This window comes from Bos indicus, chromosome 2 (genome assembly GCF_029378745.1).
Source record: "Bos indicus isolate NIAB-ARS_2022 breed Sahiwal x Tharparkar chromosome 2, NIAB-ARS_B.indTharparkar_mat_pri_1.0, whole genome shotgun sequence".
Taxonomy (NCBI): Eukaryota; Metazoa; Chordata; class Mammalia; order Artiodactyla; family Bovidae; genus Bos; species Bos indicus.
This window is the reverse complement of record NC_091761.1, coordinates 120227454-120247684: the sequence shown is the minus strand read 5'-3', so window position 1 is coordinate 120247684 and position 20231 is coordinate 120227454. Positions and strand designations below refer to the sequence as shown.

At 40.4% G+C, this 20231-nt stretch overlaps 1 long non-coding RNA gene and 1 pseudogene across 1 annotated transcript; one reads left to right on the top strand and one right to left on the bottom strand.

Moving 5' to 3' along the window:
* Positions 1-3231: 3231 nt before the first annotated feature.
* LOC139177664 (uncharacterized) lies at positions 3232-20158 on the bottom strand. The gene is made up of 4 exons (XR_011562207.1): positions 20044-20158; positions 19745-19949; positions 18727-18765; positions 3232-4241 (listed from the first exon to the last, which is right to left on the bottom strand). It is a non-coding gene; the product is annotated as an uncharacterized lncRNA (long non-coding RNA).
* LOC109577024 (inward rectifier potassium channel 13-like) lies at positions 9798-11990 on the top strand (annotated as a pseudogene).
* Positions 20159-20231: the final 73 nt, after the last annotated feature.

Sequence of the window (20231 nt, the reverse complement as noted above, 5' to 3'; positions counted from 1 at the left end):
CAGGCTCTTGTGAAGATCAATGAGTGACTAACATAAGGTGTTCACTCCAGGAAGCCCTGGAGATATGTTTGCTAATTCAACAAAATAAACATGGAGTCCAATACAACAGTGTACTTTCTGTAGAGGTGACCGCAGCCCTAAGAAAAATGCTCTGGACCCTCTCCTAACTACATGCTGCCCCTTTCCCTTCTGACTTGCAATAGGAAGAAGATGTGCTTCAGGGTTCTACTTTGAATGTGGACTCTGCCGCATTCTGTTCTGTGAAATTGGTCAAGTTATTTTACACCCTCAAGCCAGAGTTACATTATTTGTAGAATGAGACTTACTTCCTCCTGGAGTTGTTCTGAGCATTCCAGTAAGATCGTATCTGGTAGGAGGTGATGAGAGCCTCCTACTCTCAGGACAGAGATCCTTCTTGATCATAATCATGTTTCTCTTTTACTGAGATATTTCTAGTGATGTCTTTACTTTACAGTAATGAACTAATATTTAGTGAGCACTAACACTGGCCCTGTGCTATATATCATATATACTTAGAGTAGAATGAACACCTGGAGTCCAAGATGTGAACTTACCCAAAAACACAGTGGACGTCAGTGGTGGAACCAGGATTCAAGCCTGGACTGTCTAATACCCAAGTCCATGCTAATGACCCTCCATGCCATAGGCTTTCCACTCCAGCTCAGCTCTTGGAACTCAGTTCTCTTTCTTTAGCATTCCTCTCCCATCCATATACACACTGTCCCTGGTGGCTAGCAGTGCCCAGCACAGTAAGTGCTCCACGTGTGTTTACTGAATGGGTGAAAGTAAATGACTATGACATCCTCTTATAGTGATGAAAGCCTCCTTTTTTTCTTGGACTGTCCCCATTGGGGAAGAGAAGCAGCTGGCAACCCTCCTCCCCACCTCCTAGCATCCTATTCCTGCTAAATAATCATGTGGAAGGCTTTCCTCCCTCTCCCTGGGGGAATCAGGCTGCTGCTGCTTTTTTTTTTTTTCCCAGAGATCTAGGAGAGACACAATGATGACTCATCTTCAATGAACATTTGGAGACATGTCAGGGCCGCTGGTGCTTTTAAGGGCTCTGTTAATATCCATCAGTGGGATCATTTCCAAATAATGGCCTTGGATAAGTATATTAGTTTACTAGGGCTGCTGTAACAAAATACCACAAACCAGGTGACTTAACATAAAAATTTACTCTCACAATTCAGGAGACCAGAAGTCCAAAATCAAAGTGCCAGCAGGATTGGTTCTTTCCTGTGGGTGAAGAGGGAAAATCTAATCAGTGCCTCTCTCCTAGCTTTTGGTGGTTGCCAGCAATCCTTGGCTTAGTCGTGTATCACTCAAATCTCTGCCTCCATCATCACACAGCATTCCCTGTATGTCTGTGTCCAACTTGCCCTCTTCTTATAAGGATACTAGTCCTGTTGGAGTAGGACCCACTCTAATCCAGTAAAGTGAAAGTGAAAGTCACTCAGCCATGTCCACTATACAATCCATGGAATTCTCCAGGCCAGAATACTGGAGTGGGTAGCCTTTTCCTTCTCCAGGGGATCTGCCCAACCCAGGGATCAAACCCAGGTCTCTCGCATTGCAGGCAGATTCTTTACCAGCTGAACCCACAGTGAAGCTCTAAAACCTCATCTTAACTTGGTTATGTCTACAAAGACACTAGGTTTTTAAAAGGTGTTTGTGTTCCAAGGCTCATTACTGGCTCCTCCAAGCTTCCATAGGCTGGTCCAGTATTTGAGGGACTTTGGCACTTCAGACAAATCTAGAACCATCCCCTCTCTGACAGTGCAATCCTGCAGCCTTTCTTCCCTTTAGTCACATCCATTGACTAATCTTGGAAGCATCACTTCTCTGAATCCTGCAGCAGATGAGCATGAGGGAACTCCATGGGGGCAGACACAATGTCTTGTTCATCTTTTTTGCCCCCAGTGGTAACATAAAAACCATCATAAAATTGGCTCTCAATAACCATTTGTTTAATCAATGAAAGAACATTTGCTCCAGTTAGTACCAAGGGTCATTTATTTCTCACTGTTTCTGCATCTAATTTTCAGTGACAGTTGCAGAGTTGGTTTAAGATACCTGAATTCCACTCTGAAAGACACAGTTCTTTTGACATGAATATTCCATTTGTCACTACATTATTAGAAGAGATGGTATTTTGCTCCTATTATTGGTGGCTGATACAAATATTGTCCTGCCTCAAGCTGTCATCATGTGAGATCGCAGCCTGGAGCAGTGAGGCTGAAAACTGGGGCAGGCTGGGGTCAGAGATGGGGTCAACCCAGCAGGAGTTGTCAGATGAGAGCAGGGGTGAGAAGGAGGTCAGATGGGAGATCAAAGTCCAGGAACTAGGCAGGTACACAGTCAATCCTGGCTCTCCCAAGGACGGTGGCCTGTGACTGGAGCCCCTTTGGAAAATGTCTCATAGGCAGGTCCCCTGAGCTGGCCGCCTGCTCAAAGGTCCCTGGAGGGTTCTTTGTAATTGATCTGGGTATGAGTTCCCTCCTCACAAAGGGGATACAATCAATCAACATTATTTGGCAAGCCTCATGTTCATATGATCAGATAAACTTTAAAAGCCTGGAAGCAGTCTTGTTTGTTTTAGTCACATGGCCCCAGGCCTGCCGCTAATTTTTAAATTTATGGTTTTAGGTCTAATGCTGGTTATGCATCAGGATCAGCTGGGAACCCTGGCTCAAATACAGATCCCCAAGTCTTACCCCCAAAGATTCTGATTCTCTGAGTGGTCTACTGACACCTAAAAAGACTGTGTGGTGCAGTGGTTCAGGGTGGAGGTTCTGGAGCCAGACCTGCTTAGATTTGTAATGGTTTTGCCATTAACATGGTGAACCTGGGTGAACTTCACCTTCGTGAGCTTCAGTATCTTATCTATGAAAGAGAATAGGATAAAAGAATAGAATAAAAGAGAACAATAATTTTCAGTCAATTGATAGTATGTGAGGATTAATGATTTAACACATGCAAAGTCTTAGAATACTAAGTGCTCAATAAATGTTACTTATGATTATCTTTCTTTGTACCAAGCTCTATGAGTGATTTAAAATCACAATCCTTCTCTCCCTCCCTCTCTTCCTTCTTTCCTTCCTTCCTTTTTTCTTCCTTCCCTCCCTCTCTTCCCTAAACAATTACCAAGGACTCTTCCCTATCAGGGTTTCCCAGGTGGTGCTAGTGGTAAAGAACCCGCTTGCCAGTGCAGGAGATGTAAGAGAGAGATGCGGGTTCCATGCCTGGGTCAGTAAGATCCCCTGGAAAAGGGATGGCAACCCACTCCAGTATTCTTGCCTGGAGAATCCCATGGACAGAGGAGCCTGGTGGGCTATAGTCCATAGGGTTGCAAAGATTCAGACATGACTGAAGTGACTTAGCATAAAAAAAAACCTCCCTACCAGGACCCAAGCTATACACATACAATCCTCTTCAGTTTACAGTCTAGCCTGGAAGCCGGGATTGGCAAGCACTGTTGTACTCACTAACTTCAGCTCTCTGAACGCTTACTGGAGTCTGAGGCTGTGGGCTTCACTTCTGGTGTCCCTCCAACAAGGCTCCCCACCTCCCAGGGAAATAAATAACCTTCATTTCATACCCCCAAAACAGAGCAAAATGGAAGAACACAGAGTCATTTAAACCTGGCATGCCATTTTCTAGCTGATTGACATTGGATAAATCATATTTACAGGGTACTTTCTATCTACTGCCTGCCCAGTATCCCTCGTCTAGCAACACCATACCCCTTCTGTGTGCATAGAACTGGGGAGAACAGCCAAACATAACTGTGAGTCCACCTCTCACCCAAGCCACTGATGACTGGTCAAGGGCAGGCACCTAACTCAAGCCAACCAATCACGTCCCATTTCCAGGACCCTGGAATGGTGCTGAAGCCCTGCTGTCTTGCCTGATTCTGAATGGAGGTGCTATAATCGAAGGAGATGTTGACAATGGGCATTTTCCATGAGGCATACCAAGAAACAAAGCCAGTCAGCCTGACGTTGGGAAGAAAAGCAAAGCCAGTGCTTGGATTGAAGTTTCTGATGGTCTCCCTTTCACAGTCCCCAGCTTTGGATTCTGCAACACGACTTCTAGCTTTATAGTAAAGTCCTCTTTCTGTGGACGTCAGATGTAAGGTATCTCTTGTTTTCACCAGGAAGGCAGGTTTACCTCCAGCAGCTGGTTCTGTCATGCTCAAGAAGTCCACTTCTGAAGGGCTGCTCAAAAGAGAAGCAAATTCAAAGGTCTTGGTGTGGATAAGACCAAAGACCTAAAGAGCTCTGGAGCCTCTGCCCCTACTTTGAATGAGCTTTTGGGTCAGAGCACTTTAGAAGCAGAGAGAGGAGGAAAGAGCCTAGGGTCTTGAACACTAGTCAGGGGGCCAGTCAGGCTTTTCATGGAGGGACTGCAATTTCTAACTTTCCTTAGTTAAGAAGGAAACTCCTGGAGAGCCTCAGTCTCTCCTGCCACTTGGTTGTGTTCTGTTTTTTCATATTTGCAGTTTCTTCAACATAGGCACCCTTTCCGAATGCAGCTGGATTCCCCCCACACTTGGCATGCTTGTTAGGATTTGTCTGTCTCTTTGGGGTGGGAAGCGAGAAGGTGAAAGTAGACATTTCTGTCCTAGTATTTCCTAAGCTGTTGCTATTTTCTTTGCCTCAGGCCTGCTTCTCCTAGCATGTCATGGAGCTGGTTGATGTTACCTCTCCCAGCACCCCTTTTGATCAGCTGGCTGTCAGTTCTTCCATTTCACAGACAGGGGTAACATTTAGCTGGTTTGTACCAGTGCAGTCTCAAATGCTTGCTAAATTAGTGAAATGTTTGTATTGATTGCTGCTGCAAATCCCCTAAGTGCCCCTCCAGCTTCCCATCACCCTCACTTTCTCCCCTGGAATCCCCCAGACCTCTGCACCTTCTGGCAACTGAAAGGTTAATACTTAGCATAGCGGGGACCTCTGGCATACTCACTGCTCTAGAACTTGGCTTGAACATTTGGGATGCTTTCTTCTCTGTTTTAAAATACATCTATATTTTACTTTTTTAAAAAACTTATTTTATTGAAGTCAAGTCTTGATTTTATTGAAGTATAGTTGTGTTAATTTCTGTGGTACAGCAAAGTGATTCAGACACACACACACACACACACACACATATATATATATATATATACACATATATATGCACATTAAAAGTTAAAGTGTTAGTTGCTCAGTCATGTCCACCTGAAACTATCACAATATTGTTAATCAGTTATATCTTAATACAAAACAAAACATTTTTAAAAAATAAGTAAAAATAAAAACATACCCACAGTTTTTGGGCTCTCCTCCCAACCAAACGTGCAATCTCATTTCTCTCCCTTTCCACTTGGGCAGAACTTAGTGTCTAGCTGCTAACAAGTAGAGTGCAGAGAAAGTCCAGGAATCTGACTCCCAAGGCTACATTAGCAAAGCTTCTTTCTGGGTCTTCCTCTGAGGACACTTGAAACCCAGTTTAGTTTAGTTGCTAAGTTGTGTCCGACTCTTTTGCAACCCCATGGACTATAGCTGGGCAGGCTCCTCTGTCCGTGAAATGCTCCAGGCAAGAATACTGGAGTGGGTTGTCATGCCCTTCTCCAGGGGATCTCCTAACCCAGGGATTGAACCTAGGTATCCTGCTTTGCAAACAGATTCTTTACCAACTGAGCCAGGGAAGCTGTACACACACACACACATATAGATTTTTTTCATATTGTTTTCCATTATGGTTTATCACAGGATACTGTATATTTAGTTCCCTGTGTTATACAGTAGTACTCTGTTGTTTGGCATGCTTTGTGATGCTTTCCTGCCCTCTGCCTTACTAGTTAGATATTTTAAATACTCGCCTTGTTTAAAGTGAAGTTTAGAGAAGTTAACTAAAGTAAGTCATTCTTTTACTCATTCACCTACTCATTTAACATGTTTTTATTGAATGGCAGCTTTATGCCAGGCCTGGACATAGTGCTGAGGATACAAGCTGAATAAAACTAACATGGAGTATCCAGGGTAGTGCAGAGACAGAATTGGCAGGGAAATAGATAAACATACAATAAAAGCCCGATTAGTGCTATAAAACAAAAGATGAGGGTGCCGTGGGAGAGAATGACACAGAGACCCACTTTTAGAAACAAACAGAGATCATTCTGTCGTTTTTGAGACTGCATCCAATTAGTGCATTTCAGACTCTTTTGTTGACTATGAAGGCTATTCCATTTCTTCTAAGGGATTCCTGCCCACAGTAGTAGATATAATGGTCATCTGAGTTAAATTCACCCATTCCAGTCCATTTTCGTTCAATGATTCCTAAAATGTCAATGTTCACTCTTGCCATCTCCTGGTTTGACCACTTCCAATTTACTTTGATTCATGGACCTAACATTCCAGGCTCCTATGCAATATTGTTCTCTATAGCATCAGACTTTACCTCCATCACCTGTCACATCCACAACTGGGTGTTGTTTTTGCTTTGGCTCCATCTCGGCATTCTTTCTGGAGCTATTCCTCCACTCTTCTCCAGTAGCATATTGGGCACCTACCAACCTGAGGAGTTCATCTTTCAGTGCCCTATCTTTTTGCCTTTTCATACTGTTCATGGGGTTCTCAAGGCAAGAATACTAAAGTGGTTTGCCATTCCCTTCTCCCGTGGACCACATTTTGTCAGATCTCTCCACCATGACCCATCTGTCTTGGGTGGCCCTACATGGCATGGCTCATAGTTTCATTAGACAAGGCTGTGGTCCATGTAATCAGTTTGATTAGTTTTCTGTGACTGTGGTTTTCATTCTGTCTGCCTTCTGATGGATAAGGATAAGAGCCTTATGGAAGATTCCTTACTAATTTTCAAATCATTCAAGATGTCTTCCTTAATTGAAAATATATTTCTTGTCTACAAATCACAGGTCTTAGCCTAAGCATTTCTGAAGAATAATCAGTAGGGCTCTTGGACAAAATTAGGCTTACTAGGGTCAAAATGTCTATTTTTGAGGCAATATAGTACTGATTCTGGTCTACAGACTGAGCAGGAATTCACCACCACTTACTACTTTTGTGATCTTAAGAGACACATTGTGCCTCAGCTTCATTACCTATAAAATTGCATTAACAATGGCACTTATTACTATGAAAGTTAAGAAACGTTGGTCTGCCTAGGTGGCTCAGTGGTAAAGAACCTGGTGGCCGGTGCAAGAGACAGAGACACAGGTTGTATCCCTGGGTCGGGAAGATCCCCTGGAGGAGGAAATGGCAACCCACTCCAGTATTCTTGCCTAAAGAATCCCATTGACAGAGGAGCTTGGCGGCTACAGTCCATGGGGTCACAAAGAGTCGGACACGACCAAGCAGTCATGTGCACATAAGTATTATTAATACCAATAAAGCAACAAATAGCCCAAGAGGTTATTCTGTGTCTGGCACTACTATTGGCTTCACATGTGAAGTGTTTGGTATGCCTCCTGGCAAATAATAAATAATTTATATTAGCTAATATAATCAGTATTGACATAAAAATTATGAATAAAGCTAACAATGATTTTAAATGGATACTTGAGACATTAAAGCATTACTAAAGATGCTAAAAATTAGGCTGTCAAAGACTATCTTGTGAATGCAGTATCAATTATCTTGAGAAGACTTATCTCACCAAACTCTCTAAATGAGACAGCTTCTTGTAGTTAAAAAAAAACAAAAACCCAACTATAAAGTTAGCCAAATTTGGAAAATAATCCATATGCCCTGTGAAAATTTCACTGTGGATCCTCAGTGATCTCATCTGAAAAATGGGATATGAATATCTATTTTGCTGAGACCCCAAAGAATTAGAGACAATGCAACATGAAAGCACCTAGCACAATGCTTATGAATATTTTGTTATTATTATTATTATTTACAAAAGGGCGGATATCAGGTCTTCTAAAACATCAAAAAATCTAGTAAAATGAGTCATTAAATATCTGTGCCAAGAAAAAAAAAACACTAAATAAAATGATAATGACAACTTGTTAGGATAATAAATTATAAAACATTAAGTTCCTAAGATTTTTTTTCAATTTATAATATGAAACTGAAATGACCATCTAATCTAAATAAATTTAACAGTCATCCCAGTGTTCCATCAGCAACTCAAGTCTAAAGAAAATATAAGAGAATGTCTCTAATATCAGCAAGCAATGTTAAATCAGCTTTACGACAAAAGGGAAAGTATCTACCCAGCTGCTAAGGTCCATTTCCAACAGGGGAAGGCAGTCTCCAAAACCGCAAAGTTCCTAAACAGAGGAGGGTCCAGTAAACTCAAGCAATAGCCTAGCTCCACGTGCCTCGCTGTCATTCAGAAGGTAGGAAGGTGATACACAACACTTCCGAGGGCATCTACTTCTGAGGAAGAATCCTCAAAAAAAAAAAAAACCCAAAACAAAATGAGTCACACATGAACCCCAAGTACTGGACTGAGGCAGAGAAGAAAGGAGCACTCAAGGGAAGCAAAGCCGCATCTCCCACTCTGTTCTGGCTGCCTCTGCCTAAGTCCTCCGCACCTTTGTTGTATGCAAGGATGGTCACATGGAAAGCACATGTTAGATTTCTATTCATCAGAGAAAACATAAACAAAGATGAAAACTGACTACAGTTAAAAACTAGTTTTATTAATATGTTTTAAAAATTGCCATTTGATGTCTTAATGATTATTTTAGTTCATTAAACTTAAAACTTTTTCTTCTGGTTCATTTACTTTCAAAATTAATATTATCTTGAAATCTCTACCTGGAATTTCTTACCTCTCTACTATGTAGTCAGAACCAAGAATATTCAAAAGGGTGGCAATTCACCAGCCATAGAAGGAAAGACTCCATGAAAATGGCCACAAAGTAACAAAAACAAATAAAATCTAATTATAAAATTTCAACAGGCTAATTATAAAAGATACAATAGAACTACAGATGTCTAAAAGCTTATCCTAGCACTGAGTTTGGCTTCAAAACATTTTCAGTTAAACACTACACTTCTAAATGATTTCCATTTATTTAAACAAAGGAACACATATTTAGTATTCCTTTTCAATATTCAGTTATAAGTTTAATTACAAAAAGTTATTTACATATAACATTTGGTCAAATCAGTACACACTGAAAGCCTGGACTTGAGCAAGAAAGATACAAAAGCACCAGAAAAGACATTAGTGGTAACCCCAGCCCTCAGAGATTTGTTAAAGTGCCAAATAGTATTTTAACAGTCCTTAAAGGAACCCGGAGAAGGCAATGGCACCCCACTCCAGTACTCTTGCCTGGAAAATCCCATGGATGGAGGAGCCTGGTAGGCTGCAGTCCATGGGGTCGCTAAGAGTTGGACACGACTGAGTGACTTCACTTTCACTTTTCACTTTCATGCATTGGAGAAGGAAATGGCAACCCACTCCAGTGTTCTTGCCTGGAGAATCCCAGGGACGGGGGAGCCTGGTGGCTGCCGTCTACGGGGTCACACAGAGTTGGACACGACTGAAGTGACTTAGCATAGCATAGCATAGCATAAAGGAACCAGTAAGAGATATCTCAAGGCAATCCATGATGAGCTATCAAACAAATGACTAAGTCAGTGAATGCTCCCTTATTGAAAACAGAAAGAGCTATCAGACTGGGAAAGCCTGCCGGGTAGTTGGGGAAGCATTCCAAAAAAACATTACAAAACCAGGATTTATTAATATTAACTATGAAACAGTTAAGGGTTTACTAATGCACTCTCGATTTCAGAGCATTATCGCCTGAGATGGATGGCAGTCACTGCAAAGTTACTGCTCCTCTCCTGAGTCAGAGACTCAGAGGATGGTTACCAAGGATGGTCACAGCACGCTTCAGGAGGTCTTGCGTATCTTTGAGACGCTTGGGGAATCCTAATGTACATGTGGGGGCGCTAGATAATGCTGGTTTTCTCCGCCTCTTTTGTTATCCACTGGCTTGTCTTTGCAGTACTCTGGTATGTTCTAGCTGAGGTGAATGGTGACCGGGGACTGGATCATGATGCCCCACCTGAAAACCACACTATCTGTGTCAAGTACATCACCAGTTTCACAGCGGCATTCACCTTCTCCCTGGAGACACAGCTCACAACTGGTTACGGCACCATGTTCCCCAGTGGTGACGGTCCAAGTGCAATCACCCTCCTTGCCATACAAATGCTCCTAGGCCTCATGCTAGAGGCTTTTATCACAAGTAATTGTTTTTGTTCTTTAAAAAAATATAGGAATATTTTGGAATGGGTATAATCAGTTATAAGCAATCATACTACAGAACAATTCATTCGCATTATTGACAAGTAATGCCTGAGACTGAGAAGAAAGAGTCAAGGGTCAAACAACTGGAGAAATTTTTAAAAATTTGATTCTATATTAGCCAAAAACATATGAATAAAAAAATCTAAAAGGAATTTTTCAAAGGAGCTAAATATTTTCTTAAATAAGTGAATAAATATGTTCAATGCATATTACTGTCATTTTACCTAGCAGAAGAATTTGTTCTTTTTTTAAAACATTTACTGGGTTAGAATTTTCTCCTGAGTTCATTTTCTCAACATTTACTCAACACTAGTGAGCCCAGAGCACCACAGTCAGTATTGCATGATAGAGAACAAGAATACACATCCTTAGCAAAAAATATATATATATATTTGGTATCCTTTTATGTATTTTACTTTAATGCATTTAAAGCATAATTTTGATAAGAGGTCCATAGACCTCACCAGCCTGCCAATATCTGTGGTGCATTAGTAGTTAAGAAACCCTGATCTAGAGTTGTGGGGGTGGGGGTGGGGTTCAAAGGAGGATGCACTTGAAGCATACACTGAAATCCCCTTAGAGCCAGAGCCTTTTTAAAAGAAAAAAGGTTTCTATAAATTTCAAAGTTAAAAGTTCTTCAATGGACCACTTGTCTACTGGTCCCTTCCCTACCCCAAACCATTCTACTATGAATCTAATCTCTATTTCAACTTGAAGTAATCTGATGGCAACTAAATTGCATTTATTTTCTGTTGTATTTTTTTTTAAGCATGGGTAGGGATATAGGCAATGATGACTCTGACATCCTAACAAACTTCGAAAGTTTTACATCTCTATGTGACAAATGAATTTTTCTTATCCATTTTGAAATCAGTTTTAAAATAAGAATATATGTACTATTTTGAAAAACGCTTCAGGCTAATGAGAAATTAACAAGTTCAATTCCTGACTTATTTGGCAGGCATGACACTAAGAAATGTATAACAATTTGCTAGATCCTTGTCACTCAGAAAAAGTAATGACATTTCTAGTGTTCATTCTAAAAAAAGAACTCAATGGTTTCTAATTTAGGTGCCTTTGTGGCGAAGATTGCCCGGCCAAAAAATCGAGCTTCCTCAATTTGCTTTACTGACTTAGCAGTAGTAGCTCACCTAGATGGTAAACCTAATCTCATTTTCCAAGTGGCCAAAACTCAGCCTAGCCCTCTAACCAATGTTCGGGTCTCAGCTATACTCTATCAGGAAACGGCAAACTCTACCAGACCAGTGTGGACTTCCACCTTGATGGCATCAGTTCTGAGGAATGTCCATTCTTTACCTTTCCACTCACCTACTACCACTCTATTATACCATCAAGTCCTCTGGCTACTCTGCTCCAGTATGAAAATCCTTCCCACTTTGAATTAGTTGTGTTCCTTTCAACAGCGCAGGAAGGCACTGGAGAAACATGCCAGAGGAGGACATCCTACCTGTCCTCCCGAGATCATGTTATATCGCTGTTTTGCATCTCTGTTGACCCAAGGCTCCAAAGGTGAATATCAAATCAAGATGGAGAATTTTGACAAGACTATTCCTGAATTTCAAACTCCTCTGGTCTCCAAGAGCCCAAACAGGACTGACCTGGACATCTACATCAATGGACAAAGCATTGACAGCTTTCAGATCTCTGAAACAGGACTCATAGAGTAAGAAGTATCCATTTTAGCACCCTATTTTTAAATGTATTAAATACACTCAGCCAGTTATGTAGCTGTTTTTCCTTCTTGTATCTCATGTTTTTTTCTTTTTTTTCCAATGCTGATTACATCATGATGATCAAGTCTCCACCCATAAAAAATGGCTGAGCTAACAATACACACTGTGGAAATACAACATTATACAAAGTTGCTATCTACGGTTATCTGCTGAAATCAATGCATGTGACGGTAACAGATATGTATAACAACAGAAATGCTATTGGTGAGTTTATATGAATGTGGTATGATACCAGTAATGAAGGTAAAAATGGACACACTTTACACAGTGAACTCTAGGAAAATCAGTCACAAACTTCTCATTTTCCTCTGCAAGTCAGAGCAACAGTCTAGTTTCAAACCTAGCTCCCTGGGTAGAATGATGATTTCACAATATTTAGTGAACATCCTTTTTAAACTGCTCTTTTTTCAAGACAACAAAGATCATTCCTTTGGTTCCTTATAAAACCAAACTGGGGCAAATATTCCTCCCTTAATTTTTAACAGCTAAGAACAAAAATTCACAAGAAAACACCAAAAAAATAGATTTAACCATAACTCTAAAAGCATTTGGGCATGACACTCAAACACACTTACATATTCATATATTTGTGGCAGAAAGTGATCACAGCAAGTAAAACAAGCACTAGCCTGACGGAAACTGTAGGGTACTATTAGGCAAAGATGCAAAATTTTATCTACTTTATGGGGAGGGAGGGTCAGGATGGGGAACACATGTACACCCATGGCTGATTCATATGAATGAATATTGTAAAGTAATTAGCCTCCAATTAAATTAAAAAAAATAAAGCTATTGTGCACATTAATCAAATAGTGATTTAAATATTACAACTATTCACCTGAATGACTTCCGACCAAAGTAAAAACCTTCCCTTTCTACCTAGGATCCGTTTAATAGTATAAAAACCTCATAGATGTAAATATATTTATGTTTTTGTAGATATAAAGGTTTAGATATAATTTAGCTCCAGGGGAAAAACCACCACTAGAAAAAGCAAAAAATAATTAGGCAATGAAGCATTTTCAAATCCAAGTTTCTGTTTCAAACTTATAACAGGTTTTTCTATAAATACAAAATGAGTGTTTATTCACCAGTAGGAGGTTGGACTAGATAAACCATTATTTCTTTCCAAATCTAATACTCCATGAAAATTATGCTTTCTCTGCTGTTTTGCAGGAGGAGAAGAGGACGACAGAGGATGAGATGGCTGGATGGCATCACTGACTTGACGGACGTGAGTCTGGGTGAACTCCGGGAGTTGGTGATGGACAGAGAGGCCTGGCGTGCTGCGGTTCATGGGGTCGCAAAGAGTTGGACACGACTGAGCGACTGATTTCATCTGATCTGATACTAAGACGAACCCTTTCCCTTACCTCCGGTTTAACTTAAGACTATCCTTTGTATACTTGTCATTTCCATTAAAAAAAAAAATTTAAACTGTCCTCAACCAAAACAAGACCCAAAAAACTCACCCTATCAGATTTCAAACAGATTTGTTGCTGCTCTTCTGAAATCTCCCCCATCCAGGCCTATGTGGGCTAAGTGAAAGATGAACCCTCCCCACTGGTGATGACCCACGCAGGAATCATTTCCTGAAGTAAATACTAGCCAGTAAAGGCAAGCAGTTGTGAAGAGCAGGGCACAGCAGGAAGTCACATTTTCCTATTCTTTGACCAAAAGGAGAAGAAAATAAAGAACTCTGGAGTGCTCTAAGACTGATAATGGCAAAGTATATCAATCACACATAAACTTAATTATTGAGTACTTTGTGGTTTAAAAATTTTAGGCATTCTTAAGTACTAGCTAGACCAACAGATTTTTTTTCCAACCCAAGACTGTTGTAACACAGACAGACAGCAGGAATTCTTATTTCTATAATAAAGTAACAAGATTCACCTAACCTGTGAAAATAAAGTAGTATTGAAGATTTACATGGTATGTTTTTTCCTAAGAGCTCCACATCACTTACACGGGTCACACAAAGAGGATGCCCAAAGTAACATAACTAGGAAGTGAACAGGCCTGTCTGGGCTCTCAGGCTCAGCACAGATGCAGTACCTTCTCCATTCAAGCCAGAGGGATCTTTTACCATACTATTTATACATAAACTTTACATCTGAAAATTAGATACGACTTTCCTTAGACACATATGGACTCCCCCCAGTAAAACTCCATTGGTATACTAATGCTATACAATAACAGACAGCTAAAAAATGCAATCAAATACTTCTGTCTAGGAGATTGAAAGCTTATGAGAGAATGATTCTTTCAAAGAATCACACCTTCTGTGTTAAGCAGATTAAGTTTTCTGCAAAGGCCCCATTATCCTTTCAGGTGAATGGAGTGCAAACTGAAAGAGGAGAAATTTCCTAGAAGGTGGGACCAGCAGCTCTAACACTTGGCTCTATAGCTCACTTACCTGGGCCACCTGGGAAATTAGTGATACTATCTCGGATACATGATCCAGGAGACCACAATGGAATGATGTTAAAAAATGCTTGTGGAAACCAATACAGATAGCATAACAGTCCCAATAAACTGAAGACAAGTAGACACCAAAACCCATAAAGCCCACTTTTATATGTGTGTTGTTGTGTTAGTCGCTCAATTGTGTCCTACTCTTTGTGACCCCATGGACTTAGCCCACCAGGCTCCTCTGTCAATGGAATTCTCCAGGCAAGAATACTGAAGTGGGTAAGCCATTCCCTTCTATGTGGGATATTCCCGACCCAGGGATCGAACTTGAGTATCCTGCACTGCAAGTGGATTCTCTACCATCGGAGCCAAAAGGGAAGCACCTTATATATGTACAAGCCCTTATTACCAACTGCCAGCAGCAACCTAACAGCCAAAAATTGCTATGCCTGCTTCAAAGTATTTCAAAATGCACTGAGTTGAACCTTTCCATATCACCTAGATTTTACTTCAATGATCTTTTAATTTCATCCTCACAGAATCATACTGTAAGATGATTTCTAATGAACAGAAATTATAATTTGAGTATTACAGGCCTTTTTTTGCCTCTACATCCTCCTGTGGGTATTCACAAGGGTCATGCACAATTCTTACTCAGATTTCTATAATTGAACCCACTTCTCTACTTCCTTACTTCATAAGAAGCAAATACATGATAAGAACTGTCTCTAACTTTAAAAAGAACAAATCATTCTGGAACTTTCAGTATTTAAATGATTTTAATTTGCTGCCATAGGACACCTCACAATGATCAGTATGTCAGTATGTCTCAACAAACTAGTTAACTACTGCTGTTCTGGGAGACAGTAAGACATACCATGAGCAATTTTTTTTTTAATCTACAATATTTTCAACAAAAGTTCATTACTTATGAAAGTTCAGAATCATTCACTTCAGTCACTCAGTCATGTCTGACTCTTTGCGACCCCATGAATTGCAGCACGCCAGGCCTCCCTGTCCATCATCAACTCCCGGAGTTCACTCAAACTCACGTCTATCGAGTCGGTGATGCCATCCAGCCACGTTATCCTCTGTCGTCCCCTTCTCCTCCTGCCCCTAATCCCTCCCAGCATCAGAGCCTTTTCCAATGAGTCAACTCTTCCCATGAGGTGGCCAAAGTACTGGAGTTTCAGCTTTAGCATCATTCCTTCCAAAGAACACCCAGGACTGGTCTCCTTTAGAATGGACTGGTTGGATCTCCTTGCAGTCCAAGGGACTCTCAAGAGTCTTCCCCAACATCACAGTTCAAGAGCATCAATTCTTCAGAGCTCAAGCTTTCTTCACAGTACAACTCTCACATCCATACATGAGCACTGAAAAAACCATAGCCTTGACTAGATGGACCTTTGCTGGCAAAGTAATGTCTCTGCTTTTGAATATGCTATCTAGGTTGGTCATAACTTTCCTTTCAAGGAGTAAGCATCTTTTAATTTCATGGCTGCAGTCACCATCTGCAGTGATTTTGGAGCCCCCCAAAAATAAAGTCTGACACTGTTTCCACTGTTTCCCCATCTATTTCCCATGAAGTGATGGGACCGGATGCCATGAGCTTCATTTTCTGAATGTTGAGCTTTAAGCCAACTTTTTCACTCTCCTCTTTCACTTTCATCAAGAGGCTTTTTAGTTCCTCTTCACTTTCTGCCATAAGGGTGGTGTCATCTGCATATCTGAGGTTATTGATATTTCTCCTGGCAATCTTGATTCCAGCTTGTACTTCCTCCAGCCCAGCGTTTCTCATGATGTACTCTGCATATAAGTTAAATAAGCAGGGTGACAATATACAGCCTTGATGAAGTCCTTTTCCTATTTGGAACCAGTCTGTTGTTCCATGTCCAGTTCTAACTGTTGCTTCCTGACCTGCATATAGGTTTCTCAAGAGGCAGGTCAGGTGGTCTGGTATTCCCATCTCTTTCAGAATTTTCCACAGTTTGTTGTGATCCACACAGTCAAAGGCTTTGGCATAGTCAATAAAGCAGAAATAGATGTTTATCTGGAACTCTCTTGCTTTTTCGATGATCCAGTGGATGTTGGCAATTTGATCTCTTGTTCCTCTGCCTTTTCTAAAACCAGCTTGAACATCTGGAAGTTCACAGTTCACATATTGCTGAAGCCTGGCTTGGAGAATTTTGAGCATTACTTTACTAGCATGTGAGATGAGTGCAATTGTGCGGTAGTTTGAGCATTCTTTGGCATTGCCTTTCTTTGGGATTGGAATGAAAACTGACCTTTTCCAGTCCTGTGGCCACTGCTGACTTTTCCAAATGTGCTGGCATATTGAGTGCAGCACTTTCACAGCATCATCTTCCAGGATTTGAAATAGCTCAACTGGAATTCCATCACCTCCACTGGCTTTGTTGGTAGTGATGCTTTCTAAGGCCCACTTGACTTCACATTCCAGGATGTCTGGCTCTGGGTCAGTGATCACACCATCGTGATTATCTGGGTCATGAAGATCTTTTTTGTACAGTTCTTCTGTATATTCTTGCCACCTCTTCTTAATATCTTCTGCTTCTGTTAGGTCCATACCCTTTCTGTCATTTATCGAGCCCATCTTTGCATGAAATGTTCCCTTGGTATCTCTAATTTTCTTGAAGAGATCTCTAGTCTTTCCCATTCTGTTGTTTTCCTCTATTTCTTTGCATTGATCGCTAAAGAAGGCTTTCTTATCTCTTCTTGCTATTCTTTGGAACTCTGCATTCAGATGCTTATATCTTTCCTTTTTTCCTTTACTTTTCACTTATCTCTTCTCACAGCTATTTGTAAGGCCTCCCCAGACAGCCAGTTTGCTTTTTTGCATTTCTTTTCCATGGGGATGGTCTTGATCCCTGTCTCCTGTACAATGTCATGAACCTCCATCCATAGTTCATCAGGCACTCTATCTATCAGATCTAGTCCCTTAAATCTATTTCTCACTTCCACTGTATAATCATAAGGGATTTGATTTAGGTCATACCTGAATGGTCTAGTGGCTTTCCCTACTTTCTTAAATTTAAGTCTGAATTTGGCAATAAGGCGTTCATGATTTGAGTCTCAGTCAGCTCCCGGTCTTGTTTTTGCTAACTGTATAGAGCTTCTCCATCTTTGGTTGCAAAGGATATAATCAATCTGATTTCAGTGTTAACCATCTGGTGATGTCCATGTGTAGAGTCTTCTCCTGTGTTGTTGGAAGAGGGTGTTTGCTATGACCAGTGCGTTCTCTTGGAAGAACTCTGTTAGCCTTTGCCCTGCTTCATTCCGTATTCCAAGGCCAAATTTACCTGTTACTCCAGGTGTTTCTTGACTTCCTACTTTTCCATTCCAGTCCCCTATAATGAAAAGGACATCTTTTTTGGATGTTAGTTCTAAAAGGTCTTGTAGGTCTTCACAGAACCGTTCAACTTCTGCTTCTTCAGTGTTACTGGTCGGGGCATAGACTTGGATTACTGTGATGTTGAATGGTTTGCCTTGGAAACGAACAGAGATCATTCTGTCATTTTTGAGATTGCATCCAAGTACTGCATTTCAGACTCTTTTGTTGACCATGATGGCTACTCCATTTCTTCTAAGAGATTCCTGCCCGCAGTAGTAGATATAATGGTCATCTGAGTTAAATTCACCCATTCCAATCCATTTTAGTTCACTGATTCATTAGCATAGTTTAATAGGCTGAAGTGAACATCTTATTAAAAAGCATTAAATAAAAGCCACTATAAAATATTTTTTAGATCTATGTGAAAACTGCCCTTTAAGAAAGACAGTCATTTATCAAAAAGACCAGCTGAATAAATGACTAAAGTAAGAACAGTCATAGTTTTAGTCTTTGCTCTCGAATACAAAAGCAAACATTCTACTATTTTCTCTATTTCTTCTCACCTGTGAGATGCTAACTACTTTGGAAAAGGAGTTAATAGGCTGCTTCCTAACTTGAAATTTCACTTCATAAGGTAGCCTTAATACAGAATATATGTCTTGCAGAGAACTCACAGACTTAAAAAGTTAAACCAGTTCTAATGATTGTAATTATTATCCTTGGTTTCATGCAATACAGCCCTCAAATAACCATGGAACTCTAAATGCAAGCAATGCTACAACCCCATCTACTGAAGCGAGGCAAGTAACTGAGTGAATTTTTAATAAAGGTATCCTTTGTGAGCCTTAAGAACTAATGCCATGGAAATCTAGATAAAAATACTTCAAAACAGCAAGAGAGTCTTACCTACATCTTTTTGTCCTGGTTTGTCAAAACATGTCACCCCTAGAAAAGGTAAAAACCAATTTCAAATGTAAGAGTAATACATAGATTTCCCATCCATGACACCCATTTCCTATCTTTAATAGCAGTTTTTTCAAATTATAAAACAAATATATTGTTTTTGCCTAACATTTGGAAAACACAGAAAAGCACAAATATAAAAACAAAAATATCCATCTCACCTACCAAAAGCTAGCTTATACAGACCTAGAAGCTTTTTTTATTAGATACATTTTTAGCCAAATTCATGTTTGATTTTAGGTATCTGCTATACAGAGCTTTATAAACTGCTTTCAGAATGTGTTTTTACACAGGATTAAATATTTTCAAACTCATCCTAACTTTTATGGTTATATGGTACATATAGTATTCTACTGTGTAGACAGGGCTTCCCTGGTGGCTCAGAGGTAAAGAATCCACCTGCCAACGCAGGAGATGCAGGTTTGATTCCCAGGTTGGGAAGATCCCCTGGAAGAGGAAATGGCAACCCGCTCCAGTATTTTTGCTGGGAAATTCCATGGACAAAGGAGCCTGGTTGGACTACAGTTCATTGGGTCACAGAAGAGTCAGACATGACTTAGTGACCAAACAATAACAATTGTGTAGATATGCCATTATATAAGAAACCACACTGAAATTAAGTTGTTTGGCTTATTTCCCATTGTTTTATATTATACATGTTATCACACGGACATCTTTGTATATGTATCTGTGCAACTGCCTTTGCTTAGCTTGAAAGACTTCATATAAAGTCACAAGCAATATATAGAGAAGATGCTTTGATTAACAGCAACAAACAATAAAATGAAAATGTGTCTCACTGAGTGCTAATCAAACAGCACATCTAATTAACTATTAAATATCCATGCTGGCACAAAAATATTAATGTATTTATCTAGAATGTTTCTTCCTTTAAGTAAGGATCGTTTAAACATTTCTAATATAATTCTTATTCAATTAGCATTTTGGGGGAAAATGACACCTTGTAACTGTACAGAGAGCCTTCTCCTCTGCAGAAAGCAGAGAAGAAATGCTTTTACACCAAGAATCTTTGTCCCAAGATGTGACTCCTTCAGTTATCTTTCCTCCCAGCTCTGTGACCTGTCCATTTCCCTGCTGCCTCCTCGGCCAAACATCCACTTCATCAAAGCTTCCTTGGTAGAAACCACATTCACCTCTGCCTCTGCCTAAAAACAAGAACACACAGAAAATGATGGTCAGATGTCAACATTTGGCACAAGTTCAAAACAAACATTAATCTTTGAAGTGCTGTCTACATACAAAGCAGGATGAAGTGAAGTCGCTCAGTCGTCTCCGAGTCTTTGCAACCCCACGGACTGTAGCCTACCAGACTCCTCTGTCCATGGGATTTTCCAGGCAGTAGTACTGGAGTGGATTGCCATTTCCTTCTCCAGGGGATCTTCCCAACCCAGGGATCAAACCCAGGTCTCCAGCATTGTAGACAGACG